Below are 9,025 nucleotides of genomic sequence, written 5' to 3'. Positions count from 1 at the left end.
ATATTGCCAGAACAATGGTGGGTGCCTTCAAGAAGTATTTAAGTAATATCTTGCAAGTAGTGCAGAACCAACTAGGTTTTAGTGAATTCACAAAATGTAGTCAATATATGGGCACGTGGACCGCTCCAGGCAACAGCCTGTTGGATCAAGTTATCCCAAGTCAAGCCAGGGCCCCAGGTTGGGCTCGGGAAGTAAAAGAACTCTTGAAAATTCACTCCAGTTGCAATCCAGATACTTAACAAAGTTCTGGATCAAACTATACTGTGATCGCAAATCTTCGTCTCTTTGCCTCTCTTGTTACTGGTTCATATATACTGATAAGTTAGCTGTGACGTATCTGACTTCATTCTTCCCAGTAAGAACTTGGTTACCTCATATGGGGAAGTGTGAGGAGGCTTCAGAGGCCAGATATACCTGGGTCTGGCTCCAGAAAGCTAGAAGTACAAGGCCTGGCTCCAGGAGGCCAGATGTATGATACTCGCTCCCCTGACAAATAACATGCCAGATGTATGCCTCTCCTACTGGACTAATAAGTCTCGTACTGTTTAAGAGTTCAGTTACTGCAACTTTTACGTGAAAATATGAGAGGAATGATTACGTTATCAAACTTTTACCGTGGGGTAGATAACCATCATTCTGAAAAAGGCAACAAGTTAGTCGTGTCTAACGTTGCCAGCGATCTCTTGTTAATCTTTACCATGCTGCCATGCAATTACAGCTGGTGCTTTACTATTCAAAATTTTATTTATTAATTGTCCTACATTTTGCATAAATTCTTTATGCGTTTTCACCACTCGCCATAATGTGGAAGCAGAGGCCTACATCCGGCCAGACGGCCTCGGTGTCGACGCTTCCTTCTGCAACCTGCAAGGAAAAGTTTTTTTTTGTTAGAAACGGAAATACATAATATATACAAGAACAAAAGCAATACATAATATATACAAGAACAAAAGCAATACATAATATATACAAGAACAAAAGCAATACATAACACCAAAGAACACAGGAATGAAACATGAAAACGGAAAAACAATCTACAAACTAACAAACAGCCAAAATACACAAGTGGTTCAAGCCAACGAAAAAAAATAAAGCAAAAACAAAACCCCGGCTCAGAAGGACCAGGTATGCAAACCTTTCCTAGACCCCCACACATTCCAAGTAATGCGCACAATACAAGAAGGGGTACAAACAAAATAGAATAAACACAGAAAATAAAGGGCACCAAAACAAAAGATATCTACACACAGCAAAACAGATAAACAACACAAATAAATAACCACACACAACAATTAAGAATCAACATATTTGTTGACCAGACCACACACTAGAAAGTGAAGGGACGACGACGTTTCGGTTCGTCCTGGACCATTCTCAAGTAGATTGTCATATCAACATATTTACCCGCTGAGCCCATGCCTCCGCAGAAAGGAAAATGCCACTACGCGACCACCGCGGGAGACACAAAATCAGGAACAACTAGCACAGGGCTCTCCTGTACTCTGCGAACACCCTTTTTCAGCACAACGACCAGGTCACGGGCCTCAACAACGTCCTTATCAGGGTGCATGATCCCGATGCCACGCGGGCGAGGAAGCAGAAGCAGGAACCAAGGCCCCCGCACCAGCCCTCTCCCCCACGACAAGGGGACCAGCCACCAATACCGCCAAAGAGACAAAAGAGAAGAAGCTCAACCCCCGCAAGCACAACTAGGTGAGTATAACTAGGCGGATGAGTGCACATCCACCCCACGGACATCCCCACCCACTTCTGCACCCCACCTCTGCTTATTGCCCCGTATACACCACCCTCGCTCCCACCACCGCCCACAACGCTACCCTCGCTCCCACCCAAATCCAACCCATCTTCACAAATAATTTCTCTAACAATATTAAAGAGTCCGTGGAGTGTGTGTGTAAGTGTTGGGGTACCTCGGTGACGCTGCCACAGTTATCGATCGTAAATTATCACCAAGTGAAGGCCAGAGACACGCCAAGGTCGTCACGTCACTTCGGGAAGCGGCAACTTTTAACAAACAAAATTGTATTGGTTTAATTTTAGACGTGTTAATGATTTCATATTAAGCAAAAGTTTGCCCTTGATCAGCACGTTTTCTGTTTGGTAAAACCTGAGTTCCCAAACTTCTTGAAACTCTTGTTGTCTTTAATTAAACTATATGCATTACATGCATTACATATTTATCTCGGTTCCTTAAAGTGAAAAAAAGTGTTTCCTTCTACAAGGTTCACTAAACCGTAACTTAGTCCATGAATATTAAATCTTTATAAAGTATAGGACCGGGTGGGCGCGCCGAGGCAATTAGTTCAGTTTAGTTCATCTAATATGCACCCCATACCTATCCTATAGACGGTAGTGAACCCCATACCCATCCTATGGACAATAGTGGATCCCAAACCCCTTCTGTGGGCAGCAGTGGAAAGGATTACAGCGCTACATAATGGGCCCAGGGACTGAATCCCAAAACTCATTTAGCTAAGCAAGTTAAGTCTTAATGAGCTAGTAACAAAATTTAATGTATAATGTTACACCAACCACAAGTATAGTCTCTAAGCTAAACAACTTACATATATGGAAAGCAAGTGCCATAATTAAATATGTTTATCCTGCACACCGCCCCCCCCCAATCACTGGACAGCGATGGATAGGTTATAAACACCAACCCACATTTACTACCGTATTAATATTATTAATAACAAACGGGATATTTGGCTAAAATTTCTGGTAGTAGATCACTGAAATATTTACTCATTTCCTGAAAATTTGTAATACAGTTGTCTCTGATTTACGCATGTTGTAGCACTCTATTACATAGCGACGGAGGGTGTGCGAATAATTTTGTTGACACAGTTTAGATCTTGTGGAGGCAGGAAACAGGTGTTGGTCAACATATGGTAGCAGGGAAGTACTCGGTCATGTCTCCCACAGACGCAAGCCTCGCCTTATCGCTGCACATGGCTTGTGGCAGTCACACCTAAGCCAGCAGGGACAGGCTTACCTGAGGAAGTAGGTAGAGTAGGCAAGACGAGATGCAGTATAACGGAAGGAACACAAGAGCCTCCCTCCCTCACAGCGACGGTGCGGCCAGCACTGGTGGGGGGCGGGGTGACCAAGGACCCACTCCCCCCACACTATTCCTACCTACCGCGCATGTTCCCGATACACCTCAGACCTGCCTCCTCTTCTCCCACTGCTCTTCCTGCTGTTGCTTATCTTGCTCCCTGCTGTAGCTTCTGCTGCTCCCTGCTGTAGTTTCTGCTGCCCCTGCTGTAGTTTCTGCTGCTCCCTGCTGTTGCCACTGTTGATCCCTGCTGCTCCCTGCTGTTGCTTCTGTTGCTCCCTGCTCTAACTGTTGTTGCATCTACTGCTCCTTGCTCTACCTGCTGTTGCATCTACCGCTTCCTGTTGTTGCATCTACTGCTCCCTGCTCTACCTGCTGTTGCTGCCCCAGTAAAGATGGATGTGACGGGGCCTGGCATGAGCACTCTACGACCCGGAAGCTGTAGAGGCCAGCCTCTCAAGTTCCTCTCGTGGAGATAAAGGGCGGTCATTGTGGCCTCTCGTGTGTTGTTGTGTGACGGTCATTGTGGCCTCTCGTGTGTTGTTGTGTGACGGTCATTGTGGCCTCTCGTGTGTTGTTGTGTGACGGTCATTGTGGCCTCTCGTGTGTTGTTGTGTGACGGTCATTGTGGTCATTCTTGTACAACCACCAGCACTCATAACGATTCGGGCAAGTCCTAAATCTTAAGTTTCCCCGGAATACGACCCGTCAAATCGTATAACAACCAGGTACCCATTCACTGCTAGGTGAACAGAGGCAACTGTTAAGGATTGGCGCCCAGTCAATCCTCTCTGACCTGTATACGAACCCAGGCCAAAGCGCTCGCAAAGCGCCGGGCGAGTGCTTTACCACTACACCACGGGGACCAGAGAAATTACTTTTCTTAAGCCTCGTTAATGAATTAAAGTGCGAAGATAAAACCCAACAATATTATATTTTAAACAAAAATGTATTTAATTCAAAATCTGTAATAATTCAAATTAAATAGCCCAAGTCCCAATTTAATAGCTATTTATTCTCACACGAATGAATGCTAGGGTGGGTTGGTGTCCACACACACACACACACACACGGTTGAGAGGCGGGACCAAAGAGCCAGAGCTCAACCCCCGCAAACACAACTAGGTGAGTACACACACACACACACACACACACACACACACACACACACACACACACACACACACACACACACACACACACACACACACACACACACACACCTGCTGAACTGCCATAAAGTCAACTGACTTAGTTCAGGGCAGTGTTAACGTCTCCGTCTCACAGGTCTGATAAGTACCTCGTAATGTTAATAGTTTGGCCACAACTTTAATAACTATGGGGCAGTGAGATGGTTAGGCTGCAGGACAGAGATAGGTTAGGCTGCAGGACAGAGATAGGTTAGGCTGCAGGACAGATGTTACTCTGCAGGATAGAGATGTTAGGCTGCGGGACAGAGATAGGTTAGGCTGTCCAAGTGCAGTGAAAAGTTCTGTACCTCAGGGTACAGTCCTTGCACCGCTGCTTTTCCTTATTCTCATATCAGATATAGACAAAAATACAAGTCACAGCTTCGTATCATCCTTTGCAGATGACACAAAAATCAGTATGAAAATTACCTCGGCTGAGGACATTGAAAAACTTCAAGCTGATATTAATAAAGTTTTCGACTGGGCATCAGAAAATAACATGATGTTTAACAGTGATAAATTCCAGGTACTCAGGTACGGTAAAAATGAGGACCTTAAACATAATACAGAGTACAAAACACAATCAAATGTACCCATAGTAGGAAAACAGCATGTAAAGGATTTGGGAATAATAATGTCTGACGACCTAACGTTTAAGGAGCATAACCAAGCAAATATTGCGACAGCCAGAAAAATGATAGGATGGATTACGAGAACTTTCAAATCCAGGGATCCCATCACAATGGTTGTACTCTTCAAGTCACTTGTGTTGTCCCGTCTTGAGTACTGTTCAGTACTCACTTCCCCCTTCAGAGCAGGAGAGATTGCTGAAATAGAGGGAATACAGAGAACATATACGGCACGCATAGACGCAATAAAGCACCTAAATTATTGGGATCGTCTCAAAGCCCTCCAAATGTACTCACTAGGAAGAAGACGAGAGAGATATCAAATAATATACACCTGGAAGATACTGGAGGGCCAAGTACCAAATCTACACAGTAAAATAACAACGTACTGGAGTATACGATTTGGAAGAAAATGTAGAATAGAACCAGTGAAGAGCAGAGATGCCATAGGCACAATCAGAGAACACTGTATAAACATCAGAGGTCCGGGGTTGTTCAACGTCCTCCCAGCAAGCATAAGAAATATTACCGGAACAACCGTGGACATTTTCAAGAGGAAACTAGATTTATTCCTCCAAGGAGTGCCGGACCAACCGGGCTGTGGTGGGTATGTGGGCCTGCGGGCCGTTCCAAGCAACAGCCTGGTGGACCAAACTCTCACAAGTCAAGCCTGGCCTCGGGCCGGGCTTGGGGAGTAGAAGAACTCCCAGAACCCCATCAACCAGGTATCAACCAGAGATAGGTTAGGCTGCGGGACAGAGATGTTAGGCTGCGGGACAGAGATAGGTTAGGCTGCAGGACAGAGATAGGTTAGGCTGCAGGACAGAGATAGGCTAGGCTGCAGGACAGAGATGTTAGGCTGCGGGACAGAGATAGGTTAGGCTGCAGGACAGAGATAGGTTAGGCTGCAGGACAGAGATTGGCTAGGCTGCAGGACAGAGATAGGTTAGGCTGCAGGACAGAGATAGGCTAGGCTGCAGGACAGAGATGTTAGGCTGCAGGACAGAGATGTTAGGCTGCAGGACAGAGATAGGTTAGGCTGCAGGACAGAGATAGGCTAGGCTGCAGGACAGAGATAGGTTAGGCTGCAGGACAGAGATAGGCTAGGCTGCAGGACAGAGATGTTAGGCTGCAGGACAGAGATAGGTTAGGCTGCAGGACAGAGATGTTAGGCTGCAGGACAGAGATGTTAGGCTGCAGGACAGAGATGTTAGGCTGCAGGACAGAGATGTTAGGCTGCAGGACAGAGATGTTAGGTTGCAGGACAGAGATGTTAGGCTGCAGGACAGAGATGTTAGGCTGCAGGACAGAGATGTTAGGCTGCAGGACAGAGATGTTAGGTTGCAGGACAGAGATGTTAGGCTGCAGGACAGAGATGTTAGGCTGCAGGACAGAGATGTTAGGCTGCAGGACAGAGATGTTAGGTTGCAGGACAGAGATGTTAGGCTGCAGGACAAAGATGTTAGGCTGCAGGACAAAACCAAAGTGTCAAGTAAGATCCCAGGCTCATACCGATCACTTGTTTGTTGATAATTAATGAACAACCAAAGTTGTAAGTTATGATATTAATGTTTGAGTCATGGGCAAGATAACTGAAAGCTGCTCCATCACTTTTTTTTTATCTTTATTTAAGAAAATACAATATAAATCATATATACATAAGTTTTACAAGGCAATACTACATTACATATAGCGTAGTATAATTCTCAGTGAACAAGTGTTTTATTATCGCAGCAGAACAGCGTGCGTGTGGCCGCTAGTTAACTAGGCTGCTCTCTTCCACCGACCAACATTCAAAGCTCAAGCTGTTTAAGAACTCACTACCATCAACACCACCACCCCCACCAACAACATTACCATCAACACCATCAACACCTCCACCACGATCATCACCATCACCACGATCAACACCATCACCACGATCAACACCATCACCACGATCATCACCAACAGGAAACCCTCGTAATTCGTCCAAAGTTTCCCAATGTATGCGACTCGTCACATAACCCAGTAGATTAATGATTGATAAAAATAGGAAAAGTGTACAAGATTGGTTATCGGCTCCCCCCGCCCCCCCCCCTCTCTCTCTCACCCCCTTCTCTTTCAATCTTCCTCCCCCACTCACATCTCTCCTCCCTTCTCAATCTGAGAAATACGGGAGGTCGCTATAGATACTGATATCTCTTAGTATGGCATTGGGGCTGACCTCTCTGGCCTATGACACTCCCATACACCTCATGTGTAATCTTGGAAAGTTGGGCGAGACTAGCCCCAAGCCTCTGGCCTCCAACATCAGCTTATTTGATCACAGAGAAACACTATCCCGGGCACCACCGGGTACTCCCCAGGTGGATAGGGAAAGAGGAGAGGGCGGATCAAGGGAAAGAAAGCTGCAGAGAACAGGAGAGATGGAAAGAGGGAAAAATCAATAATAGACGATAAAGATAAGTGGGGACGAGCGGAGAGAGACCTTGGGGAGACTGGTACCCTCTTAGTAATCTATATTAGCGAGAATACCTCTTGATCTGAGGATGGAGGCTTGGGACTAGCCTTACTAGCCTAAGCAGTAAAATAGGTACCTGGGTGTTAGTCAGCTGTCACGGGCTGCTTCCTGGGGGTGGAGGCCTGGTCGAGGACCGGGCCGCGGGGACACTAAAAAGCCCCGAAATCATCTCAAGATAACCTCAAGATTACCCAACTTTTACACATGAAGCATGTGGGGTATGGGCGTGTCATAGGTCAGTGGGGTCGGTTTCAGTCTCATACTTTCAGAAATGTCAATACCGAACAACCTTGCCCCCACTGTGATTTTAATGAAAAGTCTGAAATATTAGTTGTCTGTAGTCTTCTGTAGCATGTTCAGTGCTTCATTTTATATATCTTTCTGAGGAAAAGAGAGGGGATGAGTGGAAAAAGAGGTAACGAGATGGGAGAGGGGAGAAGTGAGAAGGGATGATGGAGATAACGGGGGAGGAAGGTGGGAGTGGGGCAGGAGAGGAGAGTTAGAAGGGGGAGCTTGAGAGAGGAAGGGGGAGAGACCCAGACGCAGCTGTCTCCCCTTCCCCTCATCCTAGTATATTTATATTATATATTCATTAAAGCAATATGAGAGGGTTATATAATTACTAACCACAAGACGCTTTACATACATAATCAATACGTATATCTCGGTCAAGGTCCACAGAATGATGTAAAACTTTGATTTAATCCCTAAACATTGAATTTTTTTATTGTAATGCCAGCGACCTTATAACGTTTATTTATTTTTTGTTTATTTATATATACAAGAGTTTTTACATTCTTGTACAATGAATAATGAAACGTTTTTATTATGGCGCCTGGAATGTCTGGTTGCTCTGCATAATAGGTGAGGTGGGAGTCCTGGAGTACCCCGTGGGGCCTGAGGCATGGGTGTGAGAGTATGGCAAGTGGTGGCTCACCCACACGACCCTTACCAGGGGCGGGAAAGTGAGTGGCAGGTGGCGGGTGGCAGGTCCCCCGCCGGCCTCCACCATCGCCGGCTGATATCGATCAACTCCCACGCATGGACAGAAAACGGACACTTGCTGAAACATAGAAAATGGTCTTCCATTAACCACAGAAAACTGATTTAGTGATCTTTAACGTTGCGTTAAATGGTGGCAGGAGTCCATAACTGTGTGTATGTACTCACTTATTTGAGCCTGCAGGATCGGGCGTTGGCTCTTGGATCCCGCCTTACTAGCCTTCAGTTGGTTAAAGCAATGACTCCTGTCCTACTTCTCTATCATAAATAGTTTTAAAGCTATGAATAGTGTTTGCTTCCACAATGTGCTCCTTTAGTTCATTCCATTTTCACACTTCTCTCACGCTAAAAGAAAACTTCCTAACATCTCTATGACTCATTTGAGTTTCCAGCTTCCTTTCATGTCCCCTCGTTCTTTTGGTATTCTGTTTGAACATTTCGTCTATTTACAGTCAATCCCCCTAGTATTTTGTACGCTGCTATCATATCTTCCCCATTTCTCCTTTATTTCTAAAGTTGTCAGATTCTTTTATTCGCTCTTCATACCCCATCCCTCGTAATTCTGGATTAGCCTCGTCGCAAATTGTTGAACATTTTCCAGTGTCCTTATGCGTTTCCTTAG

Source organism: Procambarus clarkii, chromosome 30 (genome assembly GCF_040958095.1).
Source record: "Procambarus clarkii isolate CNS0578487 chromosome 30, FALCON_Pclarkii_2.0, whole genome shotgun sequence".
NCBI classification, from domain to species: Eukaryota; Metazoa; Arthropoda; class Malacostraca; order Decapoda; family Cambaridae; genus Procambarus; species Procambarus clarkii.
Note: the sequence above shows the minus strand (reverse complement) of the source record.